Source organism: Anomalospiza imberbis, chromosome 1 (assembly GCF_031753505.1).
Source record: "Anomalospiza imberbis isolate Cuckoo-Finch-1a 21T00152 chromosome 1, ASM3175350v1, whole genome shotgun sequence".
Lineage (NCBI taxonomy): Eukaryota > Metazoa > Chordata > Aves > Passeriformes > Viduidae > Anomalospiza > Anomalospiza imberbis.
In genome coordinates this window covers 128,310,693-128,338,607 of record NC_089681.1, presented here as the reverse complement: position 1 = coordinate 128,338,607, position 27,915 = coordinate 128,310,693, and the positions used below count along the sequence as shown (strand labels likewise).

Genomic DNA, 27,915 nt, shown 5'->3' with positions numbered 1-27,915 from the left:
GTACAAAGACTAAATGCAAATAAACATTACAGTCCTTGAAGTGGCAACAATCAGATGTATTCTACAAACAGTGAAAAATTTCCTTCCCGGGGTAGTATTTCCAAACTTTAGAGGAAAAACTAAAAAACAAGTTTTGGTTTATAGACAGAATCCTCTCCACTTAGTTTATACCCAGGACATGGTGTGACAGGAAAACTAGTCTGTGTTGGCCTGAGAGACTTTCTGACCATTGGACTGTAACTTATTATGTTTCACAAAAGGTAGATAAGGTGTTTAATGAGAACATGACTGTGGTGCACGACTTCCCTCATGTCTCCTAAATTCTCTTCAGGGTATTTCTATGAGTGTAGGTCTGTAAAAGCTGCAGAGGCTCATATGTGGCTTTGCTGAGGGCTGATCTATCTCCCTTTGTGGCAGAATGGTGCTCTAGAGCTGCTGTAGGAAATGTGTGCATTTGCATGGAGAGGCAGAGAACAGTATACAGGAGTGCTGTGAAGGTAATGCTTCTGCAGGTTTTGTGTTTCAGCTCTCAACACAACCAAGCTGAAGATAAAACTGGGAATTACATTGACAATTTTTGTGTGTTACTGAAGTTAATTCAACATGGATCTAATTTCTCATAAGAGTTGCTCAAGTCAGACCTGTCAGGTCTGTATATTTATACATCTAAATTTATAAGGCATTTTTCAAAAATATTGATTTGACAGTGATTATCCAAGTCAAAGCATCACAGACCCGTCACCTCTTCACAGGATTTTAAGTGCTTACTTCTAACAAGCATCCTAGAAGATTAGTGTTCTCTTACAGCTTGTGAAAGGAATGTGCTGAATTGCCCCTGTCTGGACACCAGCTGCACACCAAAGCTGCTCTATCACTCATCTCTTCATCTGGACAAAGATAAGGGCAGGGAGCGATCACCCAGCTGTTAATGTCACAGGCAAAACAGATTTGACTTGGGGAAATAAATTTAATTTATTACCAATCAAATCAGAGTAGTTTAATAAGAAATAAAACCAAAAATTAAAAATGCCTTTCCCCACCCCTCTTCTCTCCCTAGGCTTTACTTTATTCCTGATTCTCTGCCTCCTCCTCCTCTCAGCAGTGCAGGGGACTGAGGAATGGAGTTTAGAGTCAATGCATGACATTGTTTCTGATGCTGCTTCCTCTTCTCAATCTTCCCCTGCTCCAACATGGGTCCTTCCTAGGGGATCCAGTTCTTCAGAAACAGACTGCTCCACCTCCAGTCCCTTCCACAGGGTCACAAGTCCTGCCAACAAATTTCCTCCAGCATGGAGTCCCATCTCCACAGCTTCAGAGGTCCAGCCAGGAGCCTGCCCCAGCATGGGCTTTCCAGGGGATCACAACCTCCTTTGGGCATTCCCTTGCTCCATGGTGAGGTCCTCCACTGGCTGCAGGTGAATCTCTGCTCTACCGTGGTCCTCCATGGGTTGGGCTCTGGAGGGACCACTGCTTCACCATGACTGCAGGGGAATCTTTTCCCTGGTGCCCAGAATACTTTCTCCTCCTTCTCCTTCTTCACCATTGTTATAAACATTGAAGCCATGACCTGACCCATTTCAGACTTAATTTCCAATGAACTAAGTTGCCCACAAGAGGGTCCTGACAAGATCTTGATTAATGTTAAACATGGCTCCCTGGGATTGAGTGGGGTGTATGTAGTCAGTGTTCGTTGCATAGAGTTTCCAAGTCTGAGGAGCCCCTTTCACAACAGGCTAATTTAGGTTTATTGTCTTTTTTTCAGTGCTGATTTAAGGTCTTGAGCTGTTTCTAACTTTGATGCATACATTTACTCTCTTCTCAGCTTTGTACACTGATTCACCACTTAGAATCTTCAGCTTGAACAGCAGACTGAAAGGCTTAACTAAAAGATTTTAATTTCAGTTTTGTGGTAATCCCATACGGAAGAAGTGCTTGAGGTGTAGCAAGGTGCTGAAGGCAGCTGAAGAATTGCACAACATGGCCCAGTCACACTTTTACAGACACTGGCTTCTCACTAAAATGCTTAGGTGTATCTATAGAGATGTAACTGCTCTGGCAGCAAAAGTCCCCTTCTCCAATCAAAAAGAATTCTCTTTAGTGCATTATTGGAATTTGTACCTGATGTTAAGCAGTTAAATACTTATCTAGTGGTGATGTGCTATTGTCACCAGTAGCACAAGGCACATAGTCTGACCCATTGATGCTTGTGATACTAAAGGAGATATTCAGAGCACATACCTTTGTGATCAGAGACCTTTTCACGGCCCTAGCCCTATCTAGGTACTTTCAGCCACCTTCAGTTTATTTATTATAATTTCCTTTCACATGTCACCCTTCCTTTTCCCACAAGTACTTCTGAGCCTTTCCTCACGCTACTGTTCTCTAATGAGCCCTCTGCCATTAGAGTTTCCATTCTGTCCTTCAAAAGACTGTCATCAAACCCCTTTTATCACTTATTTTTTTATGTTCAGGACATGCTACTATCTCAAGTAAATAGAAAAAATAGCATAATCAAGAAAATACTAAGAAAAACATCCTCTATACAAATCTCTAGATGTCACCATATTTTCTTTTTCTTTGGAAATTTTACCTCCAGCTGATGTTCTGTCTTCATTATCTCCATCACAGGGTACTCAGAGAGGCCAGGGCCGATCTTTGCTGTGCCAGTAAGACATCTGAACCTTGAACTTAGAAAGTGTTTGGCTCCTAGTCAACTTTGGGATTTTCAGTCCTAAACTTAGATATTCAGTCAGTGCTTTGCAATATCAGCATTGTATAATGAGGGCTGATGCTGTCTGGCCCTCAGCCGCTGTCCTTGGCCTAGCAAGCAAAAATTACTTTGTAAGGTAAATATTTTATATGGGATGAAGGTGTGAAAACTGTTGATGCCTGAGCCAGTCAGGACAGCAAATAATGCTTCTAGCATTTCTATGTTTTCTGTGCTGATGATAGGGAGCTGCAGTTCAGTCGGAGGAAGTGAATTGTAACAGGGAAGTGTGAAGATGCTCAAGAATATTTTGAATAATTTCTCTGCTTAGTTCCCTAAGAGAAGAAGATTCTGTTTCTAAATTCATTAGCCCATTTCTTTACCTTTTGTAGTAAAGTAATTAGTTAATTTCAGCCAAAGTTGACAGTGGATGGGATTTTCCAAAATGTTCAGTTCTAAAAACTATGATGAGGACCAGTGACTGGATAAACAAGCAAGATCCAAATGTATCATACCACTAAAGAAAATTATTTAGTTCTGTCAAATATAAATCCTTCAGGGGAGCAACAGATCATTTAGTGGTTCTAGCTTTGAACTAGTCCTAACTATGTTGCCACTTACTCATCCCAGTAGGTGTGGATCATTTGATGGATCTGAAGGCACCCTGGGAGGCAGGACACAGAAAAGCTTCAGTGATACTGTGTGTGGGTGGAGATGTACAGGAGGTGCAGGACATGGAGTCAGCAGGAGCTGGGATCTGTTGCTACCACTGCCTGTAGACAACGGGTGGTATATTTTTGATATTCAACCCTGGAACACTGAAGGAGAAATTATTTGAAGGAGAAATCATTTAAAGGAGAAATACAGTGAGCATAATGTTGCCTTAAATTTCATTGTTGTTACTACTGTTTTTACTGGGATTTCTCTAAGCATCCTTATTGTAGTTTTTCTAACACCTTTGACACAAATACCTTTGAGAATGACATCTGAGAATCAATCAGTTTGTGGCACTGAATTCTGCCTGTCTAGATCTTCTACATGAAGATCCAGAAGATCTCATGTAGAAGATCCAGATCTTCATCTTCTTGTATTCAGCTAGATGAGTTAAGCGAGTCTGTAAATGTTTAGGATATTAGGTATTCAAAGTTTGTAATAAACATATCATAAGTTGTTCTCTTCTGGGCAGTCGGAAATGTATGGAGTAGGATACACTTTAAAAGGATTGGAAAGTCTTCGCGTCCAGCTGAATTTATTAAATACACAGAGCAGATCGGAAAGGGATTTGATAACTTGAAGAACAGCTTTTGCAATATAGGTTTACCTAATCTGTCACAAGTTTATATAATCCTCACGTTCCTGCAGCAGAAATGATACATTAAGTAATTCCATTTTGCAATTATTTTCAGAATTCATTAAAGTTAAAAAAAAAAAAAGAGGTAACACTGTTAGTAGTTGAGAGTTCCACTTTCATACAACTCAATGAAACTCTACGCTCTAATTACTTTTATACCAGTAGTTTGTGCATTTTGCCTCAAAACTAAAATGTTGGATGAGGATGGGAATCTCACTTTGTTTATACCTTGGACTAAAGCTGACTTCACAGATTTCAGGTAAGTAAGATCATATAATCTTGTTCAATGGGTTTATTGTCTTGGAATATGGTAAGTATTGTTATGATGCACTTTAATGAAAAGTATCATAATAGAATTATGCATAAGAGCCTTTTTCTGTGAGATGCAAACCATATTTACTCCATGTCCCCAAATGCTAGGTATCCTCTCTCAAGCTGCCTTAATTTGATTAATGTCACCCCTTCAACTCAGAGCAATTTGTGCTTTGCTCAAAAAGTGTTTCTTCTATGCTATAATATGTAATTTTCTTTAAACATGGAAAAGCATTCTTCTTCTTCCAATGGTATTATTTAGTCTAATATAAAATACAGTTTAAAAAGGCTGCCTTACTCCCACTTGTATCTCTAATCATAAACACTAAGAATCTGCCTTATCATACACATCAATGCACACAAGTTGCCACTTATCCAGTGTACTAATTCAAATGTGGTTTTCCGAGCAAGCAAACTAGTCTGCAGCTTCTAGTATGGATTTCCACTCACAGCACAGGCCAGGAAGCACCTCACCACTTTTAGAAGGAACACTGGAATAATGACTTTTTGCCTTTAGAACAACTTTGTAGGGTATGTGCTTTCAATTAACTTTGACATGTCTGACAACATTACCTTGGCAGTTTTAAAATCTCATTAAAATGCTAGTTAAATACAGATGCCACTCCTCAAATAATGGCTTTCTCACTTTATTTAGAAAGAAACCACCAAAATATTTATGTTCAATTTATCTTCTGTTCATTTCATTTTGATAGAAAACACAGTGCCATGATGGCATCATGCTGCTCATGTCATTGTGTGATCAGTTTGATGAAGGAAAAAGCAGGTGAGCCAACAAAAAGGCATGTATTTGAAATGTCTTTTTTCTTATGTTACTTTAATTTTAAATAACCATTTTCAGCTTCCATTTTTAACAGGCTGTTATGGTGTGCCAATTCTCTCCTTTCTTTCTTGTGCAAGCATCCTGCTGCCAGCTGACTCTACTAACTGTGTGCAGGTTTGATGGCATTGATCTAAGGACCATGTGCAGGTTCTGTTTCTGCAGATCTGGTCACATTTTATCAATAGATTTTATCATTGAAAGGGATGGGACTGCGTTGCAAGACACCATAATATTTACTTGCATTCTTCCATTTTTCAATATTCAACTATTTGCTTTTGGCTTTCAGGGTCAGATCATCAAAAAGCTGTAAATCTGAACAGTCTCATCAAATACAATGGAAAAAGAGATTGATTTCTCAAGCTTCTGTTTAAATTACAAAGAACACAATTTTTCAGGGCTACTGCCCTCTGCTTATTCCCTTGACAAACTTCTGTCAATGAAGAGACACATCTTCCTCCCTAATGCAAACAGTGACATTGATCATAAATGAAAAAATCTCAAATTAGAGAAATTAAAAAGATTATCAACCGTAAACTGGTTCAGACAGGGATTTGGCTCTTTTTACTTGGCAGGTTTTTTTGCTACCATGTCTTCAGGTAACAATTACTGTGTTGGATATTCTTTACTGTGATGAGGCACTGGAAGAGTTGCCCAGAAAAGTTATGGATGCCCCATCTCTGGAAATGTTCAAGTCCAGGCTGGATGGGGCTTTGAGGAACTTGGTGCAGTTGTAGGTGTCCCTGCTTATGTCAGGGGGGGTAGAACTAGATGATCTTTAAAGTCCCTCCCAACACAAAACATTCTCTGATGTATTATCTGAAATTTACTATTATGCAGTTCTATCTGGAAGTGGACTGCGTGGTATTCAGCTGCTGAGGTTCAGCTGTATCTGGACTGCATTTTTCTTCCTGCCTGTTCTCTTTGTAATTTTCTAAACTACTCATTTAATGACATGCAAATGCCTGAACATTAATTGCAGAGGAGGAAATATTTTATTTCAAGGGTCAGGGGACTTTGTTATTTTATTTTCTTGATTCACAAGTTTATGTATGAATTAACTAAGAACAAATATTTTAGTACCAGTTTGTTCCTTACCTGTTGGTGGATTAATTTTCAATGGCTTTTGTATCTCAGATGTATTTGCTTTGTTTTAATATGAAAGATACAGTGGAGCAATTTTCACATTATATCAATTTTCTCTAGTCTATCTTTGGAAAAATCAATAAAATGAGGTGAAAATAAAGGCTGTGACTCACTGGCTGATATACACAGAAAAATGGCACTTTGCAATGCATTTTTTAAAAACAATTATGTAAAGATTCCCTATGGTTTGGGTCAGATTTGCTCTCCCAACAGATCTAAAATCCATGGTGACCACTAACATTGTCACATGGAAATTTCATGCAAACCAGCTGGAGCAGGATGCCACAGTGTCTCTTTTTCAGCTTTAGACTGCATTTCTATGGAAATGGTCTTCAGATGCTGCAAGCTGACACTGATATCCAAGAACTGAAAGCCTTTTTATGCCCTGGAAGCTCAGAATTTCCTCTGGCAGGTTTCTGTCCTGCTGCTCAGGGCAAGCTGGACCTGGGGGGCTGCAGGGTGGATTGATGGTGTCTGCCTGCATCATCAATCCACCTACAGTGCTTTTAGACCAATGTGTGCTCGTTTTAAAAGTCACAGACATACTTGGAGTGGTTTTAATATAGATGAATTTGCTGCCTGTCTTTCAGTGGGGTGATGAGTAATTTGATTTTCTTTTCCTCCAGTTAAAATGAAATGCATATTTTATGGCAAGGCTGTGGAATCCTTTCAAAATTGGTATTTTTCATCACAGCTTATCCTGATCCTAATAGGAGCATGTTGCTCCTAATAAAACATTGACATTTTATTTGCAAGAGTGTTTGCAGTCTTCAAAAAGAGATATTCATTGGCTCTTAGCCACTCTTCAGTGCAGCACTACTTGCCCTTGGATTGCTATTATGTATAGAATTGTTGTTATTATCATCTACCACAATTACTGCTGCTCAGACATGAGATGAGCTGTGTTAAGGGCTGTCTGCTACAGACTAATGTAAGGCTTCTGACTTCAAATATTCTGCAGTAATTAGATGTTTTAGCCAAAGTTTTTGTTCTACCTTTCAAAGAACATTATGCTCCAAATATAATGAACCATGGATATTTTAACTTCCACATTGATATCTTCAAAAATATTCTCCTTTCTGTTTCTTGATCTTGTTTTGGGCCACAGAATTACTTTCCTCTTCATTACTCCCTGTGGAGAGTGAATTATTTCTTCACATCTGTCTTGTCCCACAGGCTCTTCCGTTCATCAGGTATTCACAGTGGGTTTGTATCTCTTCTCCTTGATCCAACAACTAGACTTCCTGTAATTTCTCAAATTTTGCTTTAACGAAGTTGATTGCAAATCAAGAATGCAAGGAGTATAGACTGTGATTAGACACATGGAGATCAGACCCACAAATGTAAGTGTGCTTAGACTATACTTGTATAATCAAGATATTCTGTGAAACATCAAGTAGATCTTAGAGCAGCAGTGGCAATTTCTGTGAGAAACATTATATGAGCAGTTAAAAATGCTCCAAAACAGGGTCTGATATAACACAGCAGCTGCCCCATGCTGCTCCATCCTGCTCCTGTCATTTTTAAAAGAGATTGTTACCATTTAGGAAATAGAGCAAGAAACAAAAATTAGGTATAGCAAGATATCACAAAAAAAGACTTTCTATATTGAATTAGATTCAACATTAGATTCTTTTACTCTGGATGCATTTGTACCTGTTTTACTATCTGTAACAGAAGTTTTTTACTCAGAGGTCAGGTTGGGATGGATTTTGTTCACATTTTCCCCTAGATTTTCAAAACCATTTTAAATCCTGAATTCCATGGCAAAGGAAAAAGTACCCACATAATTCACTTCTTGAGCACTTTGTTCTCAAACTACAGATCAGCTTTCAAAAGGAACCGGCATGCAGTTGCACATGTGCAATTATATATATTTATAAATTTGTTATGTACATATATATTCTGTAAGTGCAGGCTGTATTAAAAGATCTAGCATTTACTGCTACATTATTCCTCTCTTTATTCTAGCACATCTGGTATCTTCCACAGAAAAACTATGCCTTTTTAAAAATATCAACTTAAAAAATGTTGATGACAGAGTACCTGCGTGTAATCACTACTATAATTTGCAAAATTAAAAGAAAATGAGTGACATGGAAAATAAATGTAAGGTCATTAAAATTATTAGGATAAGGCACATTGAGATAGCCCCTTCAAATTGCAATGCAATGGTGCTGTCAGCCTCACAAGTGCCTCCCTTGGCAATAAGATCTTGTGAAGAACTCCGGTAGGAGGAAATGGGTATGACAGAAATGTAGCCTCTAGTTCTGACCCATGACACAATAAACTAATTCAAACTGGCACAGGGAAATAAGTTGTTAAAATGTGGGCAGCCTGAACTTCTTATTTTTAAAGCAAGACAGTGCATTTTATACCCATAGCTGCCTCAACAGTATTCCAATGGTAGGTCCCTAAGTGTCAAGAGAAGGCATGGAAAGCAAGAAAAAAAACAGGGAGTGGAAGGTTATGCTTTACCATGCTGACTGAATTTTTTATAGCCCTCTGTGTTGAAAGAAATAATCTAGAGATTCATGGAGGATTGGAGCAGGAATATAATGAAAATACTAATACATTCTGGAAACTACTGAACTGTATATTTCTGAATGGTCTTTTTATTTCCTGCATATTTTCCTTCCTGTCTCAAGTTTCTATTCTGCAATAAATCCTTATGCTAATTGAGAGAGGCAGGAATACTTATATGCCTTTGAATCAATGAGGATGTTTGTGCAATGCAGAATGGGATGCTGTGATTTATATTGGTTTTCTGTGCTGTAGTTTTATTTTAGCATGAAAGAGCCTTGGTTCTGGTTTGAGTGCTTAGTGATAGACTGGGCTGGAAGGAGCTTTCAAATAGCATTCCTCTTTTGTATAATAAGGGAGTATGTCATGTTGACAGTTTTGATAGCTCAGCAGGTGTTCCAGTCTCATACTTCTATGGCAGAGGGAAAAAATGCACGTTAACTGAAGGTTGCCACTGTAATTGGAGTGTGTCTGTGAGTTACAGTTAGTCCATAAGGCAATCCTATATAATTTTGCTTGTGAGAAGTATTTCAATGTTTATTGTCTTTTTTTTTTTTTTTGTTCTAGTTTGTCTTGCTCTAGTGTTTTCTTCTCAGTCACTTCCTGATTACACTGTTAAAGTAAGTCATGAAGTCTAAGCCTTCATTTCAATGAGTTATGGGGATGTATATACGGATTACAGTCAATATCGAAATTCAGTAAAAAAGCAATTACAGATAAGCATGTCTGCCAGCTTCTGCTTGCAAGCTGTAAATAGCTGATCAGAGACTGATTTCATCTAGTGAGTCAGATGCTTTTCTTACAGTTAATTGGTTCAGATAATATTTTTTGTAGGATGAACCTCACTCCCCAAATGAAGTGAAACAATTGTTCCATTTTGACAAGGTCTCAAACCTCTGCTTACCATTTCGTGCTGGGTTTGGCTGAGGTAGAGTTACTTTCTTCATGGTGGCTGGCATGGGGCTGTGTTTTGGATTTGTGCTGGACACATGATGATAAAACAGAGATGATTTTGTTATTGCTGAGCAGAATTTATACAGGGCCAAGGCCTTTCCTGCTTTTCATTCTGCCATGTTGGCAAGGGGATCAGGGGATAGGAGGTTGGGAGGAGGCACAGCCAGGACAGGTGACTCCAACTGACCAAAGGGATATTCCAGACCATGGGACATCATGGTCATACATACTAAGCGGAGGGAAAAAGGAGGAACCTGGGGAACTTCTGGAGTGATGGTGTTTGTAATCACAAGTCACCTTTACACATGATGGGGCCCTGCTCTCCTGGGCGTGGCTGAACACCTGCCTGCTCATGGGAAGGATTGAATTAATTCCTTGTTTTGCTTTGCTTGTGTTTGTGGCTTTTTCTTTCCCTATTAAACTGTTTTTATCTCAACCTACATGCTTTATTTTGATTCTCCTCCCAGTTCCATCAGGTTGGTTGGGGAGAGGAGGGTTGAATGAGCTGCTGTGTGGTGCTTAATTTTCAGCTAGGCTTAAACTGTGACATATTTCCAGAGATACTGTAGAAAACATTATTGCAAGGGCTTAATTCAGCTTTAGCAGTTTCGCTGATCCCACCATCTGCATTGTAATCTCTTTCATCTCTATCGAAATTAAAGAAGATCCTGAGCAAGATCATCATCTGTGCACAAGGTTACTAGCAAGGACAAATTCTTAAGACTTTCGGTGCCATCTTCAGCATCTGAAAGTCTGTATGTCTTCTTCTGAGCTGAAAGCTCCTTTCCAAATGTCACTCATGCTCTTGTCACTGTAGCATCTCTTGTCAGGGAGCTCACTTTGGGATTTCCCATCCATGTATTTTGACACATGATACTATACAGCTATATCTATGGGTAATGTAATAAACAAAGGGATTAGTAAACATCTAGGAGCATGTAAGTACGTTTCCATTCCAAATTATTTAACAACTCACTACATATTTTATTAGCAGAATCTACCTAATATTAGTTCCATTTTCTTTTTGAGATCCTTACAAACACTGAATTTTTATTGATCATGTTGCTTACAGCTCATTGTTTGCTTTATTTATGACCTTCATATCCACTGTATAGAATTTGATTGAATATATGGAAGATAAATCTGAAAAAAAAAAACACTTAAATGTCCTATGACTTTAAATTAAGAAGTTAAACTCAGTGACTGGTTGACCTTCTGTTCTATCCACTTTTAGGGCGGCAAGAAGTTATATTTCTAAGTAAAGATTTGTTTATCAAGGATGAAGTTGAGACTGAGCTCACTGGAAAAAAAAAACAACATTTTTGTTTCTTCATTGTCTTACATGTTTATGGCTGGCTGTCTACAGCTAGAAGTAAAAAAAATTCCTTTTGAGCTTGTATTAGATTTGGCAACCAAAGGCATTTTATAGATTTACCATAAAAATTGCTGCCATTTATCAAAGATGCTAACAACCATCTCTTAATGATACTGATAAGGGTGTTAAGAGTCTCTGATGACCAAATGATAACCAGGTTCTAGGAAATTACTGGGAAAATGCAAAAGCATGACAACTTTTTTACTCCACACAGAAAGTCATGGACCAAAGCAAGAAAAATCCCTGCTTCATTCAAATGCTTGCAAAGAAAATAAATGGCTTTTCTTTTTTCCCTTTTTTTTTTTTTAATCAGGTAATTTAATAGGTTGTTAGTGATAAAACTGGCAGAAAAGTAAACAGAATACTTTGACAAGTACTGTGGTTGAAAGACTCCAGTCAATTTATTGTATCCTATATGTCAGAAACTCATCCAAATCATGACAAACATTGGATGCTCAGTTTGGGCCTCACACTGAAGCCTGCTGGCAGTAATTTATTGTAGCTGGCCCTTACAGAGTTACTGACAGAAGGGTTCTTTCCTCAGCTGTAACAAACAGAGCCTTTTCAGCAGCATATAGATAAATACATAAAATCTATTTCCTGGCTTAAAGAGGATACGGGATCAGTTTTCAAATATTAATGCCTAAATTCTGCACAGATAGGCCAGTGTACAAACTAGGTATGCTTTGTGCACTTAATAAAGAGAACTCCAAGGGAAAAATTCATGTTACAGATACAAAGCTGTTGTTTCTGCAACAGCCCATTAATGAAAAGTTTCATTAATTAGCACACAAAGTTCATTCAGAAGAAATTAATCACATTTTCTGGATACAGGCTACTAACAGGCCTTCTGAGGGCTAATCTGCTTTTTAAATACAATTCTCCATCATATGCAGCCATTTGCACCTTCTTGATCTCTGTTCAGATGTGGAGAACACAGAGCAGCTCATGCAGAGTTAATGAATTCAAAGCCATAAAACTGGATTTCACATTTTTGACAAAATTTTGAAAGGGAAAAAGCCTAATTTATGACTATTTTTAATAAAAAAATACTTAAGAATTGTCAGAGCTTTTAGGGATTTATAAATTTCTTTACATCCTACCAGCACTAGTTTTTGCATCTTTTTATCTGTACCTTGAGAATGTCTTTCATGGACAAACTATAGCTTTTTGGGGAGGAGTTTAAGGGTGGAAACATTACAGACCAAACAAAATAAAACCCACACAACAAAAAACCCCCAAGATAATTAATAGGTTATTGCTCTACATTACTGTAAATTGTTTTTTGTTGTTCGTGATCATTATCCACCTTCAAAACTTTTTCATCCTGCAGACAAGGGTTTTGCTACAAGAAATCTTTCAGAAAGAAGACTTCAGATGGCTGAGGGATGTCAGAGTTCAAATATCTCATGATATAGAATGAATGAGTGCTCACTTATAGGTCCATTTGGGTGCTCATTTCTTCTTTATACAGGAGTTTGTTTTATTGGTCACTTTCATGTTCAAAGTTCCTTTTATCCTTATCCTGATCCGTTCTTTTTGAATACACAGACTCATTTCTTTCTGGTTTAACCTTCACAATTCTCTTTAGAAGTATTTCTTTACACGGTCCCTTGCTTTGCCATAGTAGGAGAAGCAAGATTTTTGTGGCTGTGAGTGTTTAGAACCTGATAAAGGTGCAGCAGCATCTTTGCCAAGCTGCTCACAGTCACTACACCCTAAAAGAGCTGCTCCAACAGGAGCCTTTGCCTTTAATTACTTCAAATGCCTGGAGGCTAATATAATATAATAGGCTTATAAAATACATCAATACAAAGAACTTCTCAGGGGGGGTCTGAGTAGCAGAAGATGTGTACAGTCATATCAGTCAGAAATCATGGCATGAGAATAAAATAGAGCTCTATGAAAACTTCCCATTAAACAAGATGATGCACTGGCTTTCCTAAAAACCATAAGAAATCTAAAATATTTCCTCAATAAAAGGAAAGACAAATCTAGACTTCCAAGGGAGCAGTGCACAATATGTATTTCTTCTGCTACTTTCACAGTTGGAACTGGGAAAGAAGAATACTAATTTCCATAAAGTCATAGAAAAAATATGGAAAAGAAAAGGATTTTTCCATAAGGAAAGAAAATTGTAACTGAGATTCACACACAGTTATAAATGGGAAAAAGTTAATAATGAGTGGGCACTGTTCAGCCTAAAATATGGTGAAGCAAAGAATCTTTGGAAGTTTTTTGATTGCTCCAGTTTAAATTAGAAAAAGACAAACAAAATGTTATGTATATGTGTATAGATATTCAATTGTAGAGAACAGATTATTGACAGTATCTTATTCTTCAAAGAGATTTCTTAAAACAGCCAGTTTTGTTAGTATAGATTTGAGGATTTACTTGCAAAGGAACCAAAACAAAAGGAAGACACTCTTTTAAATATTAATTTTTCTATGAACCTTTGGGCACATTTTGAAGTGGAAAAACCATCCTTATATATTGGTGTTACCAATGTCGAAAACGGGACATGCCTTGGCTTGTCTGGCCCCTGCTGCTGAACCAAATAGTGGCCACTGTGGTGTTTCATACCAGAGACACTTTTGGCTAGCTGGATGCTGCAGATGGGCACATGGAGACAAGTCCAGGCATGCCGGAACTCCGGTGACAGCGGGATGGATCTTCCTCTCACTGAGGGTCTGCTCCTCAGGTTTCCAGCTGCTGGAGAAGTCTTTAAGGCTATGGTGAAGGAAAGGAGTCAATTCTGATGGAGGTTTTAATCCAGAGCTTTTATTCTGGCCCGCAGGCCTCTGAATGTAGCAACAGCTCCAAGAGAACTCCTGGGCCGTGTGGTTGCTTACCCTTTTTCACATGGGGGAGGGAAGTGGGGAAGGGATAGGGAGCCCACCAACCAGGTACGGGAGAGGAGGTCCCTGGGGACAAAGGACACCTGCGTGGCCCAATGCCCCCTCAGGAGTGGAGGGCATCTTTTGAATCTGCCCAATCACTCAACGCACTTCTGGAATGCCCGGAGTGACAGACAGTGCTGGCACGGGTCAGGGTGGGGAAAGGAGGAGTGATTGACACACCTGGGAGGACATCTTCAGGGGAGGAACCAGAGTTCCGGGGCAAACCATGAAGGCACACCGCAACACTTATACATTATGTTTTTTCCTTTTTGCTAAAAAAAAAAAATAGTCTGAAAATTTTTATTAGCCCCAGTTGAAAAAAAAATTATTCCCCTATTCATTAATAATCACTTCTTGCTATTAAAATTCATTTTTATTCATCCAACAGCAAATTTATTAATAAAATTTCAAAATGAGGAAGCTTGGTTATCTCTCATCCTCAGCCACCATCATGATTTCAGCAAGACTCAGTAGAGATTGAAGCATCAGTTCACACAGAACTTGTAGCAGGGCAGGGTCCCGAGGGGAGAGAGCTGGGATCCAAGTGCTCTACTGTGATCCAAGCTAAGCTCTATAACCAAAGTGGTGATGGTAGCATGGTCACTGCTTCGGATGCTAAGACTGGACCTGGGAAGGAAAGTATCTGATTCAAGGGCTTCTTAACTGGTAAGCTTCTTCCCTGAAATTCTAATTAGAACAGTCAACTATCAATGTTTTAAGAACTTTGTATAATTACCAGATATAATCAAAGGTTCCAGGCATGTCAGAAGCATTTTCTCAGACAAGAAAGTGAGAGAAACTTATAAGTGAGCTTGTTTTTATTTCTTTACAATGTCATCTCATTGCATGGAACAGGTTTTCCAAATCCAAGAGAGATTATCAAGATAGCTGCCACCAGGGATTCCTGTATGAGGTAGTTATTCACTGTGTTGCCTTTCTAATGAATTGGTTGTAGAATTAAAGCTTGAATCTGGAAAGAATTTATGTATATTGACACCAATATCAGCTCTGAGGAGAAATGCTCATCCTCAGTTGATAGAGAAGGTCACTGTTCTCAAAACTGTTGCCATACAGTTTTGAGAGCTACTGCTATTAAAAGCCCCAAGTAACTTGTACTTCTCATTACTAGAAAGTGAAAGAAGATCACTTTGTGTTCAGGCATTTTGTATTCATAGAGTGAAATTTTACTAACAGGGCAACCTTTTCAAATTGGGGTGTTCATCCACCTTTTCATTCAGTGCATTTCATGGCTGACGTAGTTTTTTGAAGATAAACACAAAAAACCAAAAGCAAGATTCATTGAAGGATGTAGATGAAATAGAGAGTCCTGGAAAAAACACTGTGCAAAATACACAGGAAAAGACTGATGCCTCAGGACAGGAGCAGAGCATCCATCCCCCATTGAATGGGATGATTATAAAAATTAAGCACCAAGACTTAAACCACTGCTGGCTCTGCTGTACAATATCCAACACTCTATGGATGGTGAAGGTTCAATTTTACTTCATCATGAGAGAGTTCAGCCTCAGCTTTTTCACCCCACAGGACAGTGTATTGGTCAGTAGGCTGTATTCTATGGGTAGTCCTTCATTTTCCACTGGGGTCACCAGAAGCGCAGAACATAAGGTCTACTGAGCCAGCAAGAGAACATGTAAGAGGGGACTGGATTCTGTAAATTAAAAATTAGGAAGTGAAGCAAGACAGCTACATCAAAAAGAAAATATGTCAGACAGGTTCTTGAATAAACTGTTATAAGGAAATTATCTCCATAACCCCCCTTAAGGCAAATGATATGTAGCCTCTCAGCCACATTATCTTGTAACAAATACATTACTACAGATTCAGAGGATCCTGATCTGATGGCTGTATGTGAGGTGCAATCTGGCAACACCTTCTGGATCTGATCTAGATCTAATCCCATAGGAAACTTAGAGGGTGGGGCATTAGCTGTGCTTAGGGGTAGGCTGCAAGGTGGTATGACTGGGGACATTTTGGAGAATAGGTCTAGGCAACTGGAGAGCCTGAGTCAGGGAGGTATCCGAGGAGTTAATTTCATAATTGTATGGTGTCTGTCTGGGATGACAATCTATTTTTCACGTGTCTTAAATCCCCCTTCTACCTTGTTCCAGGCACTGGTGTGGAATAGAACCCCGAGACTTGTGAGTTTTAAGGTTTCAACATCACATCATGCAAATCAGGACTAACAAATTCCTGCCACTATCATTTGGAAGGTTGTGCTTAATATTTCTGATTGTGTTCCCAACTGTGAAGTCGGGAGATATAGCGAGGAATTCAGATGCACTCTTCAGCAACCAGAGACACACTCGAATGAATTACTAATCTCCCTAGACACCTGGAATGCAGATAATGAATTTGTATGTTCAGCCTGATCATCCACCAGAGCAAATCAAATCATTCTTCACTCTGCTGTGACAGGAGAATTTTAAAGCCCCTATTCTGAAACTCCCCTCTTGCTCTTGGCATGGCTAGATCCTCCAGAGTACTAACAGCTGTGCTGCTTTTCAACAGCCTTTCCTTCCAAAAGGAGAAATGACAAATTCAGTATCACTGGGCTAAGCTGATAAAACATACAGGCATACATGACAGTCCAAAACCATACTTCAAAGCAGCAGCTGACTTACGATTCATGATATAAAGCCCAGTGGCTTGGCTGTGTGAGATTTCTAGTTGTTGTGGATTTGGTCAGGTCTCCCAGCTTTGGGCCAGCACTATGCCAGGCTGGGACACCCAGCTTTCAGTAAAATGAGCACTGCAGCAACATCAACATATACGTAAGAGATGCCATGTTCCTCTAGGGCTGGCAGCATCCTGCTCTACTCTCACTTTGAGTGACAGCAGTTGTGATTGCCAGGAGCTTTCTCTGCCTCCAGCAGCAGCCTGGTTCTTTGCTGGATTTGCTCCCAGCTGGGCCATAGCACACCTGCAGCACACCAGGCTGTCCCCAAACATCATCCTTGAGTCATGCAGATGTTGTACTTCTGTGTTTATAGAGAAGCAAATTCTGGGGGTGGCTATAGCTGTCTCCAGCAAACACACAGTACTAGAAAGGGATGTTCTAGAAGTCCCTTTTCCTGTGCATGACTGTAAGTCCAGATGAAGGAAGAGGCACTGGCAAACAGTTGGACAAAGAGGGGGAAAGTGCATACAGAGAAAGTGGTGAAAATCTCCCCAATGTGCTAAGGTTCACAGTCTGTTGTGTCTGGAGAAACAAATAAGCTCACATCACCAAGAAACCGCTGGGTCTGCACAAGGCCGTGAGCACACTTTAATGTCAACAGAGACTTGTTTGCATCCACAAGGGCAGTGGCTGCTCTGTGCAAACAAAGCCTGAAGGATGATACACATATATCATAGACAAAAGCATCCTCTGAAAGGCTTTCAAAAATCTGACCTCAAAGCCACTAGTGTGGCAGTCCAGCCTGCCTCTTCTCTATATAGAGCTGGAGCTGTCTCCCAGCTCCTGCTCCAGCTGGGCAACAACAACAAAAGTATGGTTGAATTAGATCACCTCATCCGTCTCTCCTTGAAAAGGGAGTTTTCAACAGGGAGAATGAGTTGTCCAAAAATTCTATGTTTGCTCAGAAAATAGAATGATGAGGAAGGCTCACAGTTCTTACATCTTTCCTTATTGGTCCACTTTTTTATTATAGAATGTCATACTTGATCCCAACATTTCTTTCTTAACTTTCCAGCAAATTCGCCATCCTACAACTTTGTCAGTGCATCGCAAATGAAGGATCATGCAGTTGAGGTTGTGGACAGTTTACTTTGCTTTGAAGAGATAAAACTTACAGCTTTTTTCACTCTTTTCTTATACAATCTTTATGTTTCTTATTGCTGATGTGTTCTGTGGCAAGGTGAGAGTATTTTGTAGGTTACAATTCATGTATGAGAACAAGAGAGAGAATAAATCAGTAGTATTGTTCTTTCCTTAGAACTCGAAGAACTTAATTTCTGCTAAAACTCAGGCAAGATCCAGGGGTGAAATTGAATGAGACATGATTAATAAATAACCTTAGTAAGAATTTTGCATTTACCTTTCAAGTAGCCATTAAAGCAGTTCACACAAATGTTCCTTTTAGTCTTCCCTTAAATTACTCCATTTTCCTCTGCTCTACTCTTAGCCCTGAGGTTTGAAAGGGTTTTTATAAACTTATGCAAGGAGGGAACATAGTCAATTCTAGTGCTGTCTTTGTCTTTTTGCAGGTCCTTGTATTTGCAAAGTATAAACCAACAACTGGCAAACATGCAAAGACTATCCGTCTTCCACTCTGGATAAATCACTTGAAACGAAAGAGTGTTTCTTTGGTTTCCTTTTTTTAAAAGATCTTATACTAGCTTTTCTTTTCAAGTGTGTTTTGAAGAGGAGGCCATCATTAGGGAATTATGTATGAGTTTATTTTATGTTTGTTTATAAGACATTTTCTATAAGAAACTGCTAATTAATTGCTGATTGATAAAAATTAAAGAGGCAGCTAGAATTCCCTGAAGCAGCAAGCAGCAGCTGAATCCAGTGCTTTGGGGAAGAAGCTTTTCCAGGGACTGCAGGTCTAATGAATACATTGACACAGGAGGTCAATTACCTCTGATCATGTGGAATTTTCTTCATTGCTCTAACATTGCCGAAACACCGAGGATACAGGTGCCTCTCTATATATTGTTAACTCCTGATGTTTCTGTTCTCATCCACTCTAGTAGTTTGCCTCTGAATATGTCAGCATTCTGATGAAAAATTTGATTTTTATGTGATTTGTTTTGGTAGTATAATTTTGATTATTTGGTCCCATTTACCAAATGGGGCTAATGGCAGCCAGTTAAAAATGGCTGATCTCTACACCGTGACAAAATATCTTCCGAAGTACCAAGTTCACCTATTAATAAAAAAGACTTGGTTTGGGCTGGGTTGTTTGGTTTTTTTAATCCTCTTTCCCTCTTCAGTAGAATAAAATTACATTAAGCCACTCCTTTAAGTGGGACTCCAGAGGGACAGAAACCTTTAGAAGAACAGCTGTTCCTTTAGTGCAGAAACCTCTGCCAAGTAACATCATGGGCTCAAGCTCTTTCTTTTTGGCTTAATAGGAATTAAATCAGTGCCATGCCAAATGGTCACAGGTTCATCAGCTGGCCGGAAAATAAATTGTCCTATGAAGTGTCCATTTTCTGTTTGCTGGAAGTGTCTTGATTTTTAGGATAACAATGGGAGGCATTGTTATCGTAAAACCTATTCAGCATTTAAAAAAATATACTGGAGGCACTTTTTTTTTCTCATCTATTTTAAGACTGAAATTCCAAGAGGACCTAATCATGTGCTAAAGCCATGTAGGTACTTGTGCTGAAGCCATGTAGGTACTTTGAATAAAGATGCAATTATGTATGTATTACATATGTAATTATGTTCTGATTGGATCACGGCCAAAGTGTGTATGTGTTCACTTACAGATTTTTAAATTAAAGCGGATAAATGAAGGAATGATAAGGCATGACACTTCTTTGGAGGTGTATGGCTGATTTTTTTTCCAGTTTGGTAACCACGCAAAAGAATAATTCCTGAAGATCTGACCTGACCAAAAAAAAAAAACCAAAAAAAAAAAAAACAAACCTACTAAACTTTAACTCTTTAAATGGAAAGGTAAACTATCTCCTACCTTCTTTTTTTTTTTGACTTTCAAATTTAGGCAAATCACTTATCAAAAATGTCACATCAAGAGAGTAAAAGAAAATATTTCAATAAATGTTAAGAAATGCTCCTTAATTGCATTGTAAAGTTATTTTTCTTGTTGACAGAAGATCGAAATACAGCATGAATTTATGAACAATTTTCATAAGCTGGTAGGTGCATTACTTTTGAAAATGAGTAGTGAAATAAAATTTTTACTTCCAGATCCAGCTTTATTTTAAACCTACTTAATATTTCTCACTACTAATCCTTTTTCAGTTATATAACTTTTCCAGAATTTAAGCATTTGAAATTAAATTATCTTTTTAAGCATCTACCACAGACTGAATATTTTAATTTAATTTCTGATGACATACTTCACCTATTTTTTAATATAAAGTTCAATGTAAAATATACTGTCCTGATTACCTAAAATAAAAGTTGTTGCTTTGTTTTATGTTTGGGGTTTTTTGATTTTTTTTTCCTTGTTTTAGAGCAAAAAATAGAAACATGGAAAAGAATACAATGGAGATATACCTTTTCTTATCGCTGCTCATGTATTTTTTACAGACTATTATTTACTAAAGCTTGCCAGGTATATTTCCTAAAAAGTAAAATAAATAATAAAGCTAAGCAAGACTTTCTATGGGGGAGCACACAGCCAGGTACACTTCATTTAGATCCAGAATTTACCATTTGCATCCCAAAATGCATTTGCCTATCAATCTCAGCATCAAAGCTCAGTTGGTGCAGAGGAACTGACCAATAAAGAGGGATGAAGGGCCAGAGTTGGGAGGGGCTGAATTGGGGATGACTTTATAGTGTCTATATTTTGCCTTTCCTTGGGAAAAAAAACAGTTTCCAAAGTTCATTTCTTTCTGGTAGAAGAAAGGGTCCTCCCTTCCTGTTCCTCAAGGAGGATGACAATGCATTACTGAAGGTTCATTCGACCAAGCAACAGTGAACCAGAATGTTTCTGGTGCGAAAGATACTTGTCAATATGATGAAATTATGGGATTTTCTTCAGTTTGCTCCAATGAACAAGCAAAAGATGACATGCCCAGATTTCAAAGTCTGAGACTCCTTGTCCTAAATAGCTACTGTATTTTTGTTTGGTTGAGGATTTTGTTTCTAATAGAATATTTTTTTTTTCAAAACATAGAGAAGTTCTGGAGAAAATTACAATTTTAGAAATTGCATTGTGTATGGTCATTGTGATCTTTAACTTCAGGACTTCCTTGTATGCTGTGCAGTGTAGAACTGGTTTGGGAATGAATCAGGAGCTCAACTTGTTTTAGTACACAGACACTGAGCTGAGGATCAGGCAGGTACTAAAGGGAAAGGAGTCACCATATGCAGAGAGCATTGCCCCAGAAACTTGGGCCGAGTTCTAATTTACCCGCTGATGCTTTGTGTAGCCCTGGACAGATCAGGTAAATCTAAGTTTTCACAGGCGGTCTTTGAGATTGTTTTCTTTTTACCCATTTTCCAGCTGACTTGGGAGCTCTGGTTTATAAAAGCATAAATAGCAACCACAGGTGGAGTCTCTGCAATTTGTCTTATTTTGAACACATATTTCTAAATAGCACAAAGCTCTCTGGAAATTCAGACCCTACTTCTTCAAACAGAACATTCAAATTAATAAATATTTACCCTTACTGCTCTGTGCCTAAATTCCCCATTTTATATTGGGAATAATACCTTCTGTCCCTGTTCTCCCTGCCAGCTCACACACAGAAGGAAATAATAATCTTGTTGTGAGAACAGGGCTCAAATCACACCTGCAAAATGCAAAACATATGTTTTCCATGCAAAGGAGTTCCTGGCCCTCCTTGTGTTAAAAGATGACGGTTGTTAACCAGGACAGAAATTTGGAAAGGTCCAGGTCTTCAGGCTATAGGGGTGGCTGTCCTGGCAGGTGCTGGGTGTGACTGCTCGTGACTGTTGAAATTAGAGCAAATTTAGACTTTGGCCTGGGTTCAGAGTAGGGATTTCTTTCTAAGGCTTTTAATTCTTTAATGACATGGGTTGATGAGTTCCTGTTGGATATACTCTTTAAATCAAATCTTTGATTGTGAATGGTCCAAATGAAGCTGGCTGCAATGGTTCAGGGAGAAGAGTTTTTAAGCTGCCTCTGGTAAACATTTGGTGTAATGTCTTATTTCATCACCTCCTGTGTATTGTTGCAAGGACCACGTAACAAACAGAAAACGAGTCATTCTGCTGTCCTTACCAAAGTTGTATGGCACTTCACTCTGAGGACCTAATTATTTTCAGTGTGAAGAAGAGGACTAAATAAGGCTCTAGAGAAATACTTTACATGTTTTAGAACATAATGATTGCATGTCCGTTTTGTTTAATCAGCATACTTTGTAAAGATGCGTTTGAAATACTTTATCGACCTTACTGGAGGTGAAAATCACTGGTTAATTTGCAGAACAAGTGTTTGGGTAACAACCATGTGATGAGCAACTTTTTTCTTTAGAAAGCTGAAGCTAGTAAAGAGGATTCAAGTTTTACAGAAGTTGTCTGCTTTGTGTTGTGATGTTGCTCTGATTTAGACTACTCACATGTCAGGGTATATGACATGTCTTCTCTCATCCCATACTTCTACTTTGCAAAATAGCTACAGTTTCAGTCTGTAAAGTTAATATCTAATGGCTTGTCTTACTCTCTGCAGTACTGTATAAGTAGTGCTGAGAGCCAGGAAGGAAGGGACCACATTGCTTCAGTCAATGCAGACAGGGAAAATAAATTCTGTTGTTGCCAAGCATCAAATGAAGAGGAGCAAAAAATAGCTGACAGCAGAATGGAGAAAAATATGTGGTCTGTTTCATTACAAGCTCCAATATCAGAAATATAAAAATACCCCACTTTTCTTCTTCTGAAGCACGATGGTTGACTCTGCATATTAGGTGTATATCCCTAAAGATTTTGCAAAGGCTTTTTGCAAAACCCAAATAAAAATGGTGCAGATCTAGCATAATTTTAGATGTGCTATTAAAAATTGTATAATTTTTTTCTGGCCAGAAGACAGCATCTTTGTCTTAACTCTGTAACAGACAAAGATCGATTTTGTAAGATCAGATTTACTTGGTAACAAAGTAATTTTTTTTTTACCTGAACTACATAATCCAGAAAGTATTCAAACATACCTCGGGTTTGCCATCCCTGGTATGTGATAAGGGGATCGTGATGCTCTGATACAATTAATAAATGGTGTTTGCGAATTACAGGCATGCAGGCGTATTTGCATGTCATATTCATATGCCTCTTATTTTGTATTTTAGTCTTAATCCCCAGCTACTCTTGTTGTTTATATGATTGTATCCCTTTTCTGTCTGTTTTGACAGGAAGTGAAATCTTCCTTTGCCAAAGGCCCTTGAGTGCAGAAAAAACCCATGCACTAAAGCCTTGTCACATCACACAATATGGGCGGAATCATTTCAGCTTCCTTCTCCTTGTTCTCCAGATCTCTGGTGGAATTCTGGTGCCCTTCTCTCTCCACTTCACTGTGGCCTTTCTTGCACAGAATTCTGGGAGCAGTGCTGGAGTGCATTCTCAACAGATTACATGTGCTGCAGTGAGAACCCATACCTGAGTATAAATAAGTGCAGATCTGCAGGATCTGCAGGATATGTGAGGCAGGAGGAGAAAGGGTAAGTGGGCAGCTGTCTTGTGTCTTCCAGGTGGAAGATAGGAACAGAGGAACAGAAGTAGAAGACTTTGGCTGTAGCAGGTCATTCTCCTATGGCAATTTGTTTTCCCAATAAATAATTGAAGGAATGCAAGGTTAGAGCCATTCATCCTCAGGTTTGCCCAAGTAGTGACATGGGCACATTTAAAAGGTCATATGAGTAGAGAAATGGCAGATTTGGAAACTCTCCTGTTCATTCACAAGATGCAGCAATTCTGCTCACCTTTGCTTATGTTGCCCGCTGTAAATAAGCAATGTTGATGCTAACTTTTGGACCACATATCATGCTTGGATCATGTTCTGGACTAGGACCATCCATAGTTTCTGTTAATAAAACACATGTTTTATGCTGCAATTTTTTCAGAAATACAGTCTTCCACACATGGTATGGATCCTTGTCTCACAGACCTCCTTGGAGCATACCGTGTTTGAGATGTTTAATATGCTAGAGATTTTATCCTGATGTTTGATGTTCTGTTCACAATCAGACTTTCTGATTTTACACTTTGTGAAATTGTTTTTCATATGCTTCAGATATACTGCATCTGCTCCCTGCAGTTTTACAGTGCAGAGAGCTGCTAATAAAATGTTATTGTTGACAGTTCATTCACAATATAAAATTCTTACAGCTGTTAAACATTTAAATATGTTTAATTGGTTTTTGATGAGTATTTTGGTACTTAACTTTGAATAGAATATTGTAAAAAAAAACTGAAATAACAGGTTTTAATTGTGGATGCCTTGGATACTAGAAGTTTCATCAGGGCTGCTGTGCACCTACCGGCTTATTCTTTTAGGAGTACTGCTAAGAAAGTTTTCTAGAAAAAAAATCCAAAGCCACAGCAACAACAAAATACAAAATATTAGCAGTAAAATATCTGATAAAAAAATCAAACCTGCAATAGTACCAGAAGCAACAAAAAAGGCTGGATCTAAAACTTAAAATGGCAAGACAATATTATATGCTCTTAACTGTGCTCAGTCAATCAAACCTGGCAGCAGGATTTTTTCCTGTAAATATATCTAACCACTAAAGAAAAAGGCCAAAAATCTGGCTTTGGATTTGTAGCTGCCTGCATGATGTCAGCACTTTAGAACTGCTCAGGGCCAGCACCACCTTTCTGCTGCTGGGCTGTCCCTCATCCACCCAGCACACGTGGTACATGTGAGACCAGCCCAGCCCTGCTCTGAGCTTGTTGGCACCTCTGAGGGCAGCTGGGGCTCTGCTGCTGGGACAGCCAGCCAGAGCCAACTTCTTCCTCCTGGCTTTTGTCCCAGTCTGTTGCTTTGTTGTTCAAGTAATAATGCCACATTTTCTGTGTACCTTTCTGCTGCAGCCTGCACATCGATTTCAGGTAAGCCATCTGAAGAGCTGTTATTGGTTATCTGGTTTCTGCCCAGGTGGTTGTAAGCTGAGAGATGCGGTAGAATCCAGCATCCATTGTTTTTTGTCCTGGTGGAATTCAGAATCATTCTTTTTCTGGCAAAAGGTTTTTCTTTGTATCCTGGTTCTGGCCAGGAGAGAGTTAATTTTAACCCTGTCCTGGCTGGAACCAGGGCACTGACATGAATCACTGCACTCACATCTCGTATTTAATCTAAATAGCACCATAAGTGAAATGTTAGGTAAGTATGTATTTGAAAAGAGACAGATACTCTGAAAATTAGATAAGGGACATGCTTAAAGGAGTTCAGTAATCAAAAGCAAATGTGTCAGATATCACAGAGTGAAATAACAAAATGGAAAGGAGCAAACTAGGTGTGACTCAGTGGGTGGCTTTCATCAGAGTGGGATTTTTTTCATAGGTATTTTCTTGTTGCTTATGCCTGACAACATGACACAGGGAAATGTCTTTGTGTAGTCTAGAAGTCTGAAAAAGCCTCACTTAGAAATGGAAATCAGAACTTTCTTTTTTCAAGTATGTAAACAAAACATTTGAAGTTTTGAAATTTGTTTATTTTCTATCAAAAATATTTAAAGGTATTCTTCTTTAAAATAAATATATTTAAAGCTATTCCCAAGTAGTTTGGGTTGAGGATAAATCAATTATTTAAATTTTATTATTTTCAAAACAAACACAGTATCTATATACTTAAGTGCATGAAAATTCCAAAGGTATCCAGTCCTCAACTATAGAATATTTTATAATGCTACTAAATTAGTAAATTTTGAAAATTACTGGAAGAGGAGAAGATTAATCAAGTTGATTTTTATTTCAGCAGTGATCTTGACAATAAAAGAAGCCACAAGGGTTGAAGAACAAGTATGGTAGTGAAGGGTATAGAGTAAAAGAATTAGCCTTTCTTTACGCAATCTCTATGAAAAACTTACAAATATGAGTCCTTGTGTCACCTGGAAACCAGTCTCTCAATGACAATTCCTTACTTCCATTTGATTTTTTAAACACACAGTCAATTGCATTTTATATTAGTACTATCAGGTAACATAAATTCCATAATGCATTGGAAAATAAATTCCAAAATAAGTTTACTTATTTCTAAACAATGTCCCTGTATTTTGTCTTAAAGATGATTTGGACCTCCTTTCATTGCAGTTATTCACAGAGATGTGTATTTATGCTGCATTAGCTAATGGCTAGGAGAAGAGATGCAGGCCCAAAATGCAAAACTGAAATATATTTCTGTGGGTGGTTTTTAAAAGACATTGGTTTTTATTCACCATCTGTCACATTGGTTCGCAGCCAAAATCCATCAGCGAGTTTTGTGATTAATGGGGTACTGAAGAAGCAATAAAGAATTGCACAGTTGTTAAACTTGTTGCTTTATTTTTCCGTTTGCATTAGTATTATCATCCTACAGCATCTGTTGTTAATGCTAAGCATAATAAATATGCTGGATATAGCACGCATTGCTATCAATAGTAATAATAACTAACAGACTACACCACAGACTTCTGAAAAAATGAGGCAAAGCCTCTCTGCCTATAACTTTGAAAATTCTTCACTCTCTTTAGGCTGTCCCAGAGCCACTTGTGGCTCCTTGGGAGCCAAGGAAAGCCAGCAGCATCTCTTGTACAAATACCTCAGCTCCAGGTCTGGCCCCTGCCCTCTGTCTCCAGCTCCAGACAGCTGCAAGTCAGCTGTTGTTACCTGACAGGTTATCCAAAATCTGGGCATCTCTATCTGATAAAGGTCTTCCAGCGCTCCTCAGCAGAAAATTGCTTCTTGTTCATAATATTTCAGATTTTTAAATCAATAAAAAAGTGCAAAATCATGGTACTTGAAACACATATAGTTGATATAACAGCAAATAATGATGCAATACTTATTTGAAGTCTTGTTGATAACAGATGATATCCCTATCAAGTATAAAAGAATGAATTTTCCATAGTGATTCCATGCATCATAAATTACAATTTTCCTGCCCTGTTCTCATCCATAATGCCTTCAGTTTCCACATTGCATGGATCAACAATCCAACAACAGCAACAATCAAATCAAGTATTTCTGTCTTCAGTTGCCTCACATGCTTTACACTGCAGATGAATTACATAGATACCTCAGTGCGACTCAGTAGCTTCAAAAATGTCAGCAAGCCTTTGGAGTTGCCATAATTTTGAGGGATTTGGAGAATAATGCTTGAAAATGTTTTTGAAGTATATTCAGACTTTGTGAAATTCATAAGAGCAAACAATCTGAGATGACAGAATGGTGGGGTTTTTTGAAGTATGGCCTGTGAACTATTAGAATGTGCATCACTTTCTTGACCTAGAGGTAGAGTTAATCAACTCAGGCTCTTTTACAACACTAAGTGTCTAGACTTCAAAATACCCTAAAAAAGTTGCAAATCTGCTTTACATGGTACAATGTGGTTTTTATAAGTAAATCAAATATAAGACTTTTGTGTCTGCAGCTAATGGGTATTTTCACAGTCCTTCATGATATTTAGGAATCATCTTAACAATATGAAGTTGGCAAGCACTGTTTTTTTGTCTCCTCTCACAGAAAACAAATGAAAGGTTTCTTGTTTTCATGTGTCCATGTGTCTGTGCTTTCCTGCAGTTCACTAACAAAAATAGATTCTAAAAATTTGACACCTAGAAAAGAATATGTCTTCATATGCTACATATGCTTCATATGCAAAGCCACTAGAGAATGATCTATTGAAGGGACTGATTGCTAATTACAATCTTCTCTAAATTTTTGAGAACTGGAAGTGTGCTGCACAGAAATTTCTTCAGATTAAAATTCCTGCATTCCAGAAATTTAAAACTCCATAAAATCATGGAGAGCACAGGGACAAAGTGAACCAGGCACTGTTTATTTTCTGGCTTTTTCAGTTAAAGAACAGGGGACATCAAAGGAAACCAAAAGGAGACATATTCAAAACAAATTTTGGAAAACTTGGGATGTGAATGGTCTGGCTGCAGGGTGTTGTGAAGCTAAAAGTTTGCATGGGGTCATGGGAGGCTGGA

General features: G+C 38.3%; 1 long non-coding RNA gene across 2 annotated transcripts; it reads left to right on the top strand.

Moving 5' to 3' along the window:
- The first annotated feature begins 2,970 nt into the window (after nt 1-2,970).
- Nucleotides 2,971-18,875, top strand: LOC137483685 (uncharacterized). Of its 2 annotated transcripts, none has more exons than XR_011004617.1 (3): nt 2,971-3,573; nt 5,084-5,154; nt 18,334-18,875. It is a non-coding gene; the product is annotated as an uncharacterized lncRNA (long non-coding RNA). The 2 variants fall into 2 exon arrangements; XR_011004625.1 differs by lacking the exon at nt 18,334-18,875 and adding an exon at nt 7,111-7,851.
- Nucleotides 18,876-27,915: the final 9,040 nt, after the last annotated feature.